Source organism: Myotis daubentonii, chromosome 14, assembly GCF_963259705.1.
Source record: "Myotis daubentonii chromosome 14, mMyoDau2.1, whole genome shotgun sequence".
Taxonomy (NCBI): Eukaryota; Metazoa; Chordata; class Mammalia; order Chiroptera; family Vespertilionidae; genus Myotis; species Myotis daubentonii.
The window spans coordinates 54,869,110-54,883,512 of NC_081853.1; the positions used below are offsets into that span (position 1 = coordinate 54,869,110).

At 51.7% G+C, this 14,403-nt stretch overlaps 1 protein-coding gene and 1 long non-coding RNA gene across 6 annotated transcripts in view; one reads left to right on the forward strand and one right to left on the reverse strand.

Annotated features, from left to right (window-relative positions):
* Positions 1-614: 614 nt before the first annotated feature.
* Positions 615-6,637, reverse strand: LOC132215769 (uncharacterized). The gene is made up of 5 exons (XR_009448613.1): positions 5,730-6,637; positions 4,990-5,270; positions 4,692-4,876; positions 3,685-3,803; positions 615-2,805 (listed from the first exon to the last, which is right to left on the reverse strand). It is a non-coding gene; the product is annotated as an uncharacterized LOC132215769 (long non-coding RNA).
* Positions 6,638-9,436: 2,799 nt separating this feature from the next.
* CHL1 (cell adhesion molecule L1 like) overlaps positions 9,437-14,403 on the forward strand; it is a 96,379-nt gene continuing 91,412 nt past the window's right edge. For 4 of the 5 annotated variants that reach the window (XM_059664551.1, XM_059664552.1, XM_059664547.1 and 1 more), the window contains exon 1: positions 9,437-9,695. The gene's annotated coding sequence lies outside the window, so the exon portion shown is untranslated. Of the gene's footprint in view, positions 9,696-10,343; positions 10,691-14,403 lie in introns of those variants that run through there. The other variant, XM_059664553.1, reaches the window with a different exon arrangement.

A 14,403-nucleotide genomic window follows, 5' to 3' on the forward strand; every position in this document is an offset into this window, starting at 1 on the left:
TTTATGTTGATGTATCATGACATCAGATGAGGGTGGTTTGTTTTGTGTGCACTTATTGAGTTGATCTAGATACAGATCAGTGCCTGGCACCTGGTAAGAGCTTGGTAAGAGTTTATTAATATCTTAATAATCCCATCCTTAATGCAATACAATTTATAGAAACAGAATCCTACCAAAATATCACCAAAGTCGGCAATTTTTTAATCCAAAGTCTTTTGTTTATATAATATTGCCAAATTCCATTTCCTTGACACTTTTCTGCTGTGATGTTCATGGAATCGCACTTTTCTGTTTATCTCTTGCCTTTATGACATTCCCTTCTTCATCAGAGAAGCTTGTTCGGCTCTCCTGTGGTGGTTTATTGTTTTGATTACAGTAGGTCCTCGAGTTACGTCGGAGATCCGTTCCTACGGCACAGTGTAACGCGATTTTCTCCATAAGTCGGACCCACCCACATAAGCCCTACATCACTCACCTGGCGCACATACACAGAGTAACGAAGTGAAACAGCAAAAAAAAATTAAAAGAAAGGTAACAATTCCTGGCGTTTACCTGTGGGAACTAAATAATAAAAAACATAAAGCACATATGTACATACGTCGAAATGGTGGAACTTTTTTTTTTAATAAATAAATGGGAGATGGCAATGTAACCACGAAACGACGTACAACGAGTCCGACGTAGCCGAGGACTGTCTGTATAAAGGCCAGAGGAGCTACTGAAAATAGTTCACCTCTCTGGGTAACCTGGCGGTAGTCACCCGGGGCCTTAATGAGAGGCTGTTTGAAAGAATGGGACCATATGGCTGGGGAGGCACATCGGCTGCAGCAGGTGCAGTTGACCTGGCGGGGCTGTACCTGCCACAGGAAGCCCCTGGGTCTTTGGAGCCTTGGTGTGGGCTGTGGAGGGTGGGGATCCCACCCTGCTCTCCAGCTCACAGCAGGATGTTTATCCTCTTCCGCCGGAGGGGCCTGCAGGTGACCGTGTGGTCAGAGCCTCACAGGGTCGAACGGGCCCCGGATGCCATCCTGAGACTGTGCAGGGCTCCCTGGGCAGGGCTCTGGCTTGGGGAGGCCCTGGAGGGGTCTCTCCAGGTGGGGGTGTGGGAGGAGCCGGTGTTCCTTAGGTGTCCAGCGTGGTCTTCGCTGCGTCCCCCGGTGCTATAACCACAGGGGACACTGAAAAACAGACCCAAGTTCCATTTATTCCAAATGTGAGAAAGTGGGTTATTCTCGATCTACGAGACGTGCCTGTACAGTGTGTATGTGTGTGGATTGGATGGTGATCCAGGCGCACCCCAGGCTACTCCGTATCCGAAGACAGTTCACAGGGAAAACGGTATCAATGCCATTTCCCGAGCCTCAGCCTTCTCTTGCGGCTGAGAAATACGTGCACAGTGTGAGGGCCACAAAATGCCTCCCGTCGTCAGCTGCGTACGTGGCATCTTTTTCTACTTCCCTTTTAAAGTCTTCATGGTCTTAGTTTTAAGCCCACGTTACCGTGTTGCGCCTGACATACCATGTGTTTTACTGATAGGAATATTCATTTCTCAAGAAATGTGAAGTAAGGGTATAAATATCCATTTTGTGGGCAAAGCATTTTTAGTTTGCATTATGAAATTTGTGTCCTTGTTTTCTTTTTCCCTCCTCATTACCTCTGTTTATTCAGGGAAGTGTTTGCTCAGGTTTTTGGCTTGTTATGTCTCTGACCTTGCTGTGCACATTTCTTTCTTTTCTTTTTTTTTTTTTAATAATGTACTAGTGACCTGGTGCACAGATTCATGCACACTGAAAGGAAATTAATTAGAAGGTGGCTGGTGGGACTGGGCAAGACGGGCAGGACATGCCCTGGAGCCAACATTCCGTGGTCCCTCCTGGCTGGCTGCACCTGGGGCAGTGCTGTGGCTCCAAGGGTATCTGAGGAGTGAATGGGGTCCCAGATTGCAAGAGGGCGGTTCACCGCAGCTCTGCAGCTCCCACGTTGAGTATCTGCCCCCTGGTGGTCATTGCGCATCATAGCTACCGGTCATAGCTACCGGTCAGATGGTCGCTTAGGCTTTTATATATATAGATTTTTGTTGAATTCAGAGAGGAAGGGAGAGGGAGAGAGAAAAAAAATCAATGATGAGAGGAATCATTGATCGACTTCCTCCTGCACACCCCACACTGGGGATTAAGCCCACAACCCCGGGCATGTGCCCTGACTAGGAATCGAATCATGACCTCCTGGTTTATAGGTTGATGCTCAATCACTGAGCCATGCTGGCCGGGCGACTGGGCACATTTCTGACTTGAATATGCCTGTCCCCGCCCCGTTTAACAACACTTCCTGTGTCCTTTTCCTGATGGGAAACCAGTCTCCTGTCTTCCTCAGACAGACAGCATCAGACCTACTGCCCAGAGTGGACAGGATGACAGGGATGCTCTTGGCAAGAAGGCCCCAGGACCGGTTCCCGAGGAAACAGATCCATTTGCCAAAGGATCGGAACAAAACCCCAGTCCCATCGGGGCCACATCCATTTCCCCTGACAAGGGGCAGTTTCACCTGACATCGGAGGTCACGCGGTGGTGAGAAAAGCCCATAACTTACCGGACAGGAGTTTATTGCCATTAAAGTATAAAACAGGACAAAAGAGTGGGGCCCGGACAGCGGTTTACGGGAAACCTCTTCTGGCCCTTCGGTAAACACGGCCTTTGGGAGCGTCCCCGTCGCTGTGGTTTGCTCGGTCCTCGGAGTCGAGTTATGGCCTGAGCGGATTCTTGCGGAGGGCGTGAAGGTTGGCATGGCAGTGCCTTTCTCCTGGCCCTGGGGATGGATGTGTGTGATTCGTCAGTGTGAGCATATGCCTGGCTGTGCTCACCAACTTTCCGGGAAGTTTACTGCCAGGGACACCTTCCAAGCCTGGCGCCAGCACTTAGAATTTAGGTCATTTCCGTGAGAATCAGTCAGTGAGGTGTGTAATCCATCCCCATAACTACATTCACTTACTATCCAAATGCACATACTTCAGTAGCATCTTACATTCTTCACAGGCTTACCATGGTGCTTCGTTCGATGTCTTGGTGAGCATTTTAGATGTGCGCTATAGCTCATGTTTGTAATGGGTGGGCCAGTTAAACAGGGCGGGTACTAGGCTGCCAGATAGTATCAGTTTATTCAAACTCCATTTGCATTTATTTGAGTAGCAATAATGGAAAACTGTATCTCCTGTATGTACATTGTATTTGTGGCATTTTATGAATGTTCAAAGGTATAGTGTCCTCGACTTCGTAAAGGAGAGGGTTTTGGAACATAAAAGATGCTATTTATCCCATCTTGTCCCCCCTTTTAACTGGACGGCTAGCACTTGTCACGGTCTTGAGAACTCACAGAAATGCGTTATGCTTTCACCATCTCTGGTTACTGGGATATTATGAAAAGTTAGAAATATCATCTTTCTGCTGTTCACGATACCCAGCTGCTGCGTGAGAGTCGGTATGACATGAGAGCGGATGAGATACCATAGAGAAACCTCCTCTTGGTTCATAACCATTGTGTCTGGTCCTCCAGTAACCATCAGTGCCATTTTGAGAATCAAAAACGAGCCTGTCTACCTCCCCCCCACCCACCCCCCCAAAAAAATGTATTATTCGTTGGGATAAAGCAAAGAAACATGTTTGATGAACAGGAATGGTTGTTCGTTACCTTGTGTGGAAGATATTGATCAATGAGTCCGTCCTCGCTGTTCCCACCACAGGCCGTGTTCCTTTGGGCACACGTAGCGGAAAGGACACTTTATACAGAGAGCGGCTTTATTCTCCCTCCTGAGCAAGTCAGTCAGATTTAGGCACATTTTAAGTTCTTTTGTTTTGTTTTTAAGTGGCTATCTTTATTCCACTTTGTTTTCAGATGCAAATAGTTAAGTGCTCTGCATTCTAATCCAGGAAGGGCCTGTGACTAAATCATAATTTAATGATCTCTTCCCGGGAGATAATGATGTCAGATTTGGATCTGGAAAGAGGATTCTCATGTTTATCTAATTGGGACCATCTTTCTGCAAAACCTCTGTGGGCTTCTGTAGTTGTGCTAATAATAAACACACCGGGTGAAATCCACATTATGAAAATGCTATATTTTTGGTTCAGGAAATACAGAGCATTGAAACATATCTTCGTATATAAAATATTTTTATGTACCTGTGATAATGTGCATTTTCTCTTAAGTTAGGGGACTTGTCAGTTTTATTGAAAGCAAGAGCTAGGCTCTCTCTTTCTCTCCCTCTCTCTCTCTCTCTCTCTCTCTCTCTCTCTCTCTCTCTCTCTTTGGTTTGAATAGCTTTATATACCTAAAATAAATGGAAAGAAATATTGTTTTTCTGAAAGAAGACAAATCCAGTGCAGTGCCAGTAACTGAGTCATGGGTGGTGTTAACACAGTGTATCACATGCGAGCAATTTGTGATTTAAATACTTGTCTGCTAATTAGTTTGTTTATTTTTCTGGGGAAAAAAAGTCAATTGACAGCATGAATTATGGCCCCTAAATACTGCGTGGAGAGGATTAATTGGTCCATGGCTCTCTTTAAAACTGATAAAAATGTGCCCACAAAGAATTTACCAATATACCATAATTTTACAACCCCCCCCCCCACCTGTCTAGGTTTATGCCGTTGTTAAAAGAGGAATGTCTTAAAACAAGGGTGGTGAATACCTACCACATGAGAGCCATTCCTTGTATAATATCAGTGACCAGGGGCATTAAAAGACTCCTTTGTACCTTCTGCCGACTCACAGCGTTGGGACCCTCTGGACACAGTATTTCAGAGAATCGCTAACAATTAGATGGGTTATTTCATGAAAAGGAAGACTTTTCGCCTCGCTCATCCCTTTACTAACCAACCTATAAGAAGAGAATACTCTTACTACGGAATCTGTAGTGAATAACAACGATTTTGATCACAAGAAACAGACGACCAAGTCAAGCCGTTTTAGGTTAAAACAATTTTTGCTCACCTCTTCCAGGGTCAAGAAGTATTCCAGTTTCAGCTTTTCATAAACAACAGGCGCTCAGCTGATGAGAAATGAGAGTGTAAGTGTCTGCTCTCTCCTTTTCTTGTCCCTCGTGTGGCTTTATTCTCAGGGACGCTCTTCCTAAGGGGTGTTGGACGCAGCCAGCTCCTCCTGCTCACGTCACACCTGCTGTGTCCTCACTTTTTCAGATAGCTCGAGTGTAAGTCCCAAAGCAGGTCTCCCATTGGCTCCTTTTGAGACAGGGGTGTGCGCTGTTGGGTTCCCTGTCTCCAGAAGTTGATGAATGAATTCAGGGGCAAGGGAGGGGTAAGCAAAGGGAAGCGAAGTTTATTACATTGAAAGTAACAAAGCTCTCTGCACGCAAGAGGGGTCCCGAAATGAGTAGCCACAGAAGCTCACTAGTCTAGGGGTTTATATTTCCCGCTCTTGCCCTCTGTGGTCTCTGTCACACAAGCACCAGCCAGTCTCTTTCTGCCCTCCTCTCCCCACTTTTAGTTCCTGCTCTTGGGTTCAGGGGGAAGGGCAGCTCTAGGTTGACTGGTACATTGTGCCTGTCTTGCTCACATCCTGACCACCTGGCTCATTCCCTCCTTATCTACCATCTTCCCTCCCCAAGGCCCTTACCCTAACCTGCCTGATCCCATCTCCCTCCTCACTGTGAGTCTGATGCCTTTCAAAGCTCCATCGCCCCAGACAGGGATGGAAATACTGGCTGTGCTTACCTGTGCCATTCGCCTGGACCAGAGGTTGATGGGAGCATCGGGAAGTGCCCCTACCGGGCCACAGGCCAGAGGTGTTATTCTCTAGGGCTGAGCTGCAGGAATGTGGATCAGTGCCGGGCCAAGGAAAAGACAACAGACCACCACTGTGGCCTCCATTTTAATTTTCATTGGCTGTTCTAAGATTGTCCTGATGACAGTGATTACAATTAATTAGGGGGATGATGAAGCAGCTATAATGAAGAGATTCCATCCAGAGACATTCATGGTGAAATGCGGGCTCTGGTGCAGTCACCCGGGGACTCAGACAAGGGGGGCCTTCTGCTCCCCTCAACATGAGGCTTTCTTCACTGTGGGTGGGGCTCCTAGACGGGAAAGAATCTACGATGCCTTTAAGGAGGTGACCTGGACGTTTCCCACAGCAGTTCTCCTCGCGTCCCTGTAGCCTTGGGGCCACACCTGGTCACCGGGGAGCCTGGGAAGCATACACTTGAGACAGGTGGGCTTGTGCCTCAGAAGGAATCCACACATGCTGAAAGCATGGGATCTGAGACCACAGCACGACCTGGCTCCAGGAGGATAATGTTGACAGGGGCCCTTACATGGTCTCGATTTAAAGCCCGGCGAAGTTGTCTGGTTCCATGGCCCTGAAGCTGGATCGCACATATTAACGATCCACGGCACAGAAGACAAGGTCTCCCTTCTTATTTGTTTTGGAGGCGTTGCTCTTTGATTGCAGTCGGTGTCCTTCTGTTCTTGTGTTAAAGGACGTGTTCAAGGAGGATCTACTGCGAGTTCCTTTCTGCACTGCGCAGGTTCTTGTTTTGCTTTGTTAACAGGGGAGCTGAAGGTGCGGCTTTGTACCTGGAGGCTGTGGGCAGGGTCCCCCGGACCGAGCAGCCTGCCCTCCTCCTCCGTGCAGCAGCCAGCTGGGCTGTGAGTGTCAGACCTGCCAGACAGGACTGGCATTTCCAAGCTGCAGCTCTTCTGCTGAGCAGTTTTTCTAGGAAAGATGCCATATCACCAGCTCTGGGCTTTGCCAAAGGCTCCTCTCCTCCCGCGGCCTCGCTCTGGGAATGACACCAGTCCCTGGTGCAGGCAGCCTGGGCCGTAGATCAGCAGGAAGGGCTGAACGTGCCCCGCCCCCAGTACCTTCTCTCTTTCCAGATGACCGGCCTATCTCTCTCACCTTCTGCTTCTGCTCCTGAACCAGCCGCCCTCGCCCCCTCGTTTGTGGTTGGATAGCGTCGTTTTATTGCACACAGCCGTCCTCAGTTGGGAGCGATAAATCCACACCTTTCAAAGCGAATGCAATCGCAATTCCACGTGAGGCCCCAGAGCCCAGCCTCTCCCCAGCACCCGCGTGCACGTGGTGCCTGATAGACCAGGATCACCCTGGAGAGCAGGTGGGTCTGAACAAAGTGTCAGACAGGATGGGAGCCCAGGGAGGGTTCCAGCTCAGCAGCCCAAGGCTCTGTCCACACACGTCCCCTCTGGCTGGCTGCCCCTGATGATTACAGATTTGAACCTATCCTTGGAGATAACGCTGGGAGGTGTTTCTTGGAGGTGGAAATGGATACCACCTGCCTCCATTTGGCATGCCTTTATTGAAAAAAAAATATATATATATTTTTTTATTGATTTCAGAGAAGAAGGGAGAGGGATAGAGAGATAGAAACACCAATGATGAGAGAGAATCATTGATCGGCTGCCTCCTGCACCCCCCCCCACTGGGGACCGAGCCAGCACCCCAGGCATGTGCGCTTGGCCAGAATCGAACCCGGGACCCCTTAGTCCACAGGCTGACGCTCTATCCACTGAGCCAAGTCGGCCATGCCTACTTTAAATGACATCCTTTCGTTGGCTAAAGTACTTTCCATCTTTCTCGCAAATACTGTTTTCCTTCCTTGGCTAATGATTTGTCTCCCTCCCTTCCTCCTCCCCCTCCCTCCTTTTTTCCTCACTTACCTTTCCCGCCTCTCCCTCCTGTTAAGGCCCGCAGCCTGGGGCAGAGAGCGCTGTGTGTATGCCGACCTCAGGACCGCCCCTGGTAAGCCCTGGGCTCTTAGTTCCTCATTTATACGCAGTGTCAGATGCTCAGCCTTATGTGGTTCCCCTTCAAAGAAAAACCCATATTTGAGAACCGACCCTTCATCTTCTCGCGGCAGGTATCATGCCTTGCTATTCTCTAATACATTTTGGATATTTGATTTAAAGAAAAGCAACTGGTCTTATCTACTGAATTTTCCACTGGACTAAGCACCTGAACAATGACTGGTAAGTAGCAGATGCTCAATAAATACTTGTCTTTTATATTTATTTATTTATAAATTTGTTTTTATTAATTTCAGAGAGGAAGGGAAGAGGGAGAGAGATAGAAATATTAATGATGAGAGAGAATCATTGACTAGCTGCCTCCTGCAACCCCGGCATGTGCCCTGACTAGGAATCAAACTGTGACTTGCTGATTCATAGGTCAAAGCCCAGCTCCTGAGCCACGCCGATTGGGCAAATACTTGACTTTTCAATGATTCTAATGGGAAGCAAACAAATCGCAGAGAAAAGAAGAGCTGCATGTTCGGGAGTGGCCTGTTGGCCCGGCCCGGGTGGGGCTCTGAGCCTTCTGCTGAGTGGGTGCACACCCAGAGGGTGGCCAACTCCGGGAAGCCAACTTGGCTTTGCGTCTCCTTGACCTTGGACATGCTTTCCTACAGGCACAGTCTTTCCCCTGTTGGAGATTTTATTCAGTATTCTACCTTGGTTTCTACTTTAGAAAACATGCCGCGTGAATAACGATGCCTCCGGCGGAGAGATTCCTGTAGCAATTGAAACTCAGGGCCAGTCCTGCCCTCACTTGCATTGGCAGTGCCAAGGCAGGCAGGCAGCGGGACCAGTGCCCACACATAAACCGGCAGAATCCGGATCCAGGGCCAGCGGTTAGTAAGATTCACCAGCCCATTCACTCATTTTCAAAATGTCTTATTTGGCGGCTTCTGAAGGGGAGTTCTGAGTCCACCCTGTGCCACTGGGGACGGTGGCATCACCCCGAGGGTGGCCCACGGCTCTGAATGCCCTTATTGTTTGATGCCGGTGAGAACAAGGCCAGAGCGGAGCCCACCTCACTCCCCTGGCAGATTAGTGATTCTCTTCCCATCAAAGCAGACTCACATGCAACAGCATTTTTGTTAAGTGGTATTGTGTGAACAATTGGAAAATCTGATTATGGTGAGAAAAAGATGAAAGAGATATGCAAATCCCTTATTCTGCTAAAGACTGTCACTTTCCCCAAATCATTTTGGAATCCCAAAGTAACGTTTACATTTTCTGGTGGCCATGGGGAGTCTGGGAAATGACCTCTGTTACTGGGGTGAGTGCCAGGGGCTGTCTTCTACCCCACATTCCCGAATTAACGCAGAATAAGTGAGAAAAACATCAGTGAACGCTATGGTGAAATCACAGACCAGCAAGTATCAGGACAAACAGTTTTTAAAGTGGTAACAGGGGTAGGTTAATTTGCATATGTCACAATTAGGCAGCCTATGGAGCCGGCCTGGAGTGGGAGGGAGACTGAGCCCAGCGCCCTTCCTGGGCGGCCACCACGCCCTCCTGCCCGCGGCGAAAGGGACCCGGCCTGGCCAGTGCCTCTGGAAGCCGCGGAGCCGGCCACCGCGCAGGAGGCAGCCTCGGACACCCCCTTTGCCGGAGCCGGGCCCACGTTTGCGCTGCGGAGAGTCCCGAGCGTCCCGAGCCGTGACCACCCCTGTCCCACGGGAGGGAGCGCAGGGAGGCGGCGCAGACGCGGGCGGAGCGGAGGCGCAAGCGGCAGGCGCGGGAGGCGCGGAGCAGAGCAACCAAGCCGGTCCCGCGCCCGCGGCCACAGCGGCGCTGCTGGGACTCGGGGGCGTCCTCTCCCGCTCCCCCCTGGACCCGGGGACGTGCTCAGCGGACCGGGGGCCACTGGCGACGCAGGTGTGTCCTCGGCGGGCGGGAAGGTGGGCAGGTGTCTGGCTCGCCCGGGGTCGCCCAAAAGCCAACTCGGGGGCGGATGCGCGGAGGCTCGGGGTCACTCCTGGGAGGGGGCGTCCCATGGTGGCCTTGGAGGTGCGAGACCAGGTTCCGTCCTGGCCCCGCAGCCATTTCCCGGGAGGGACACCCCTTCCCAACCGAGCCCCTGGGGGAGAGGGGGCGTGGAGGCCGCCTTCAGACAGCTGGGTCCCCAGGGAGCGGGGAGGCGGCGAGTCCCTGATACCTAGGCGCCCACTTTCTCTGCGGGGCCACCAGGAGGACCCGTGGGTGCCTCCAGCTTCCCCCCCGCCTCGCCCCCTACCCTCCGGGAGGATTCCGGACCCCCCAGGACAGGACAGCCGTTGCGGGAGGCGGGGGGCGGGAAGGTCCAGCTGGGTTTGCAGTCAGTCCCGGCCTCGCCTCCCCCCTCCAGGGCCGACCCTCTGGGGAAGTGGGGCGCGGTACCCCACCGCCCTGTCTGCCTTCCAGGGCCCCTGGGGGTTCTGTAGGCCCTGCCAGCTTGAGGCAGGAGACCTGTGGGCAGGTGGTGGTTGGGGGGGAGAAACTGGAGGGGGAGGGGCTGGAGGTGCGGGGCGGAGGGCAGGCCTGGTGGTTGCCATGGCTCCCGGGACCGACTTGGGGCGCTGGAGATGCGGGTTGAGCCGCCCCTGCGCTGGGTGCCCCTCCCCCTGTCCTTTCTCTCTCTTCTCGCTCTTTTCCTCCCCCCACCTTTTTCCTGAGTGCGGGCAGCTGGGGCGGGTGCGGGCGCAGTGATTGATTCTGAGAGCGGGGCTGGGAGCGGGAGGCCGGCTCGCCTGCCCGCCTGCCCGCCACCCCGCAGACTGCGCCCCGCCGCCCGCAGCCCCGCAGCCCCGCAGCCCCGCTCGCCTGCGGCTGTGCACGCTCGGTCCGGGGCCGGGACGCCCGCGAACGCCGTGGAGGCCACGCACGCGGTCCAGGTAACCGCGGGGGTCGCGCTGGAGGCGGGGAAGGCCGGGCGTGGAGCAGGGGTGCGGTGGCTCCTCCGGCCGGCGGGCGGGGACTGGCGGGTTCAGCCCCACCTGCTCTGCCTGCTGAGCCCCCGAGGGGCCCACAGAACCTGCCTGAGCAGGAGCCGCGCGGTCTGAGCTCCAGGACGCGGGGTGGAGGCCAGTGGTGCTGGCGGCGCTTGGAGGTGGGCACCGGGGAGCCCCTGGGTGAGCTGGGCAGAGTCCCTCCGCGCCCACGTGGTCCCACTTCCTGCGCCCCCACCTGGCAGGTGCGGTGTGGCCAGAGCGACTTCAGGATCCCGCCCCTCCATTTCCTCTTCCCAGCCCCGGGGGTCCTGTCCACACCTGCCTTCGGGCTGTTGCAGGACTGGAATGAGGGCATCCAAGTAGACAGTGGAGCATAATAGACGCTCCAAAGTGAGCGTTGGTTGCAGAGGCGGGTCCTGTTCCTGCTCCTGTTAGCTATTCCTTGGTTTACTTAGCTGTGGTGCCTTCTCCTTTCCCCGCTTGCCTATCATGCCAAACGCCTCTGGTTTCCATTCTCCTTGAGTATCAGGGATATGACTGTTACCAGGCGGGCCCAGCCCCCAAAACTCTGGATGGCCGCCGCTGGGAAGCTATACACGGACCACTGCTGGCCAGGTTGGTTGTCCCTCAATGGATGGAGAGAGACACTTAGACAGCGATTTGGGGAAACGCAGTGACAAGGAAACCAAGTGGACTCGAGGCTGTGGGTGTGAGACTTGGTGTTTCCTTGGCCAGCTGCGGAGGTTGCAGTGATTGTGTCTGAATTCCCTTCTCTGTGATACCTCCCCTGTGGCCTGTACCTGTGGCCTCCCCTCTGGCCTGCACCTGTGGCCTGTACCTGTGGCCTCCGTGGCAGCGTGGATCTGGGGTCTGGTGTGTGAGCCAGCTCTCTGTGTGCTTGCCTTCCGTGCTGCGGTAATAGCAGAGCACGTGTGTGATCACGCTTCACAAGCTCCTGAATACCGTGACCCAGTGGGCCTGGACATGTCTGGCCGGTGTGAGGACGCGATGGCAGTCCTTAGAAATCTCTTTCCCCACGTTTGTGCCCACTTCACGGCGGAAGTGCCAGGCTGTGGTGATGAATGTGTTTTCTGGACTGTTCTCTGCTCCACCTGTATTGATGGATTTTTCCTTTCAGAAAAAGGCTGACCCGGCCGGTGTGGCTCAGTGGTTGAGTGTGGACCTATGAACCAGGAGGTCAGGGTTCGATTCCCCATCAGGGCACATGCCCGGGTTGCGGGTTCGATCCCCAGTAGGGGGCGTGCAGGAGGCAGCCAACCTGTGATTCTCTTTTATCATTGCTGTTTCTATCTCTCTCCCTTCCTTTTTAAAAATAAGAAAAAGAAATTAAAAGGCTGGCTGTGGAGGTTGCCTGCTTCCTCCTGGGTCTGTAGGTGCTCGTTATACCCCCAAGGACGGATTGCTGGGCGGACAGGGCTGGCGTTGCAGTTGACCTTCCCTTTACCTGTGTTCACACATTCGGTGAACTGGTTTCACATCCTTTCTTTTAAAAACCACTTGTGAAAAGATAGGCATGTCTCCGATCTGAAGCTAGTAGAGCCCCACAGACTATAAAACAGACCCCACCCAGGAAGGTGGGAGGTTGTTGGGCCCAAAATTGCTTTGTGGAAATAATGAGGCCCATTCATTCTGATGAAGAATTGAGTCAGAGGGGTGATCAGGGCTGATTTTAGACCCAAACTGGTGTTTATCTCCTGAAGGAAACTTAAGTCATAGACGGGGCTGACGGCTCAGATTTGAAGGACGGGTGTCAGGGGCCCTGTGAGCATCAGCTCAGAGTGTAGAGTTTGCCTTTGTGGGTGACGGCCTGTGACAACACCCCTCCCGCCAGTGCCTGTGTCATCATTAAAGGTGCCTTGAAGAATTAGCGTGACAGCCGGTCTGACATTCACACGGCCATTTACATAGCGTTTCCTGGGAGCGCTGGCATTTGCTGTTTCACTTGTTGGAAATTATTTTGGCCTTTGATTTATGATGGCCACCGTGCCATAGAGCCTACTATAGCTTAGAGACAAAAATTTAGCCTCACACTGCTTTGTGTTTTCCCTAAATGTCCGAGCAGCCATGCGCATGGAAAGCTTGAGTTAGGCTACAGACAAAGGGGACAGGGGAAAGCTGTGACAGTTCTGGAGGTGTCGGTTCTGAACGGGGGACTGATTGGCCTGCCAAGGTGTGCTCCGAGCCCTCCATCTCTGCACTGGGTGTCGGGGGTGGGGGGGAGCTGTCCTTAACGATGCCCCCTCTTATCTGATCCCATCCGTGTTCCCTGTGTTTTTATTTTCACACTCAGACCGAGAATACTGCATTTTCAATTATGAACATTTCGATTACAGCTTCATCCTAACTAATTCAGTCCGGAGAGAATGCAATTGTTATGGTGATTTACATACAATATGCTAAGTTAACACAGCTAATGAGGGAAAGCCCGCCAGTCCTATGCATTCCTAGAAAAACACTGTGCTAAGCATTCTTTCAAAGAAAAGATCCCATTATTCGCCAGCACTTTATGTCTACCTGCAAGGAGAACTGGCACGGAGCCATTTCCTCGGCTCTTAAGGTGGAATCTCTCACGTTGGCCCTCACATGCCTCCCACCGCTCTTTGGGGGGCGGGGGGGGGGAAGGATGGAAACAGGTCTCCATTTCATCAGACATGGTGCTCTCTCCTTTCTCTGCATCCTATTGGAGAAAAGAGTGTATTTTCTAATTTTGGGGGCTGGTTAACGCCTTAAACGTTACTAATTACTGCAGTTTATTTTTTGTGTGTCGCAGTAGAGTAGTTAGTTAATTATAGCCTCCTCATTAGCACCGTGTGGAGAATAATGAATTAACACATCCCTCGGATCAAAAAAACATCTAAGTTTATCTTCTGAGAATAAAAGTGTTATTGTGTTACCGAAAGTCACTATAATTTTCCCAAGAAGCAAATTGGTTGGAATCCTCTGGCTCTGGGATAGGAGCCCTGATGAATGAGGTGGCTGAGCACAGACCGGGAGCCGGGCTGCGGTTGCTTGGCAACCTAGCATTATTCTGCAGTTTCTTCTGGGATATTTATCCAGTAAACTAGAAAATTCTGTTTTGTTAACGAATGTTTTTTAGTCAGTGCACAAATAGACCATAACTAATTGAGATTTTATGTATTGTGCCTAAAAAATGGTCCTGCTTACCTTCCCATTGTGCTGAGATGACAGAAATGCAAAGCATATTCTGTTTTCAGTTTTTTAGCATTTACTTTCTGTAAAAAAATAAAAGGTTTATTTCATTTTCATATGAATTTGTCTCTACCAAGATATTACAACTTGTTTATCTCTTGGGAAGTCAAATTATTAGGAGTGTGTGTGTGTGTGTGTGTGTGTATTCACAATTTTTTCAGTAAGAGCCAGAAAGAGAATTTTAACTGAGAGGAAGTCTTCAAGAATCATGGTTTGCGGGTTGGAGTGACCACCGGGTGTTCAGGGAGGCATGGGCCTCCGTCCACAGGTCGCTGGAGGACGATGACAGGGACGCTAATGCACTGAGTCTGGCAGATGTAGGGATGCCCGCTGTTCTTTGGCCCGGGTTCCTCTCGCTGCCCCGGGAAGCTCCGGGCAGGAGCTCAGCGAAGCCGTGGCTGCCTGTCTTTTCAGCCTCCCCTCCC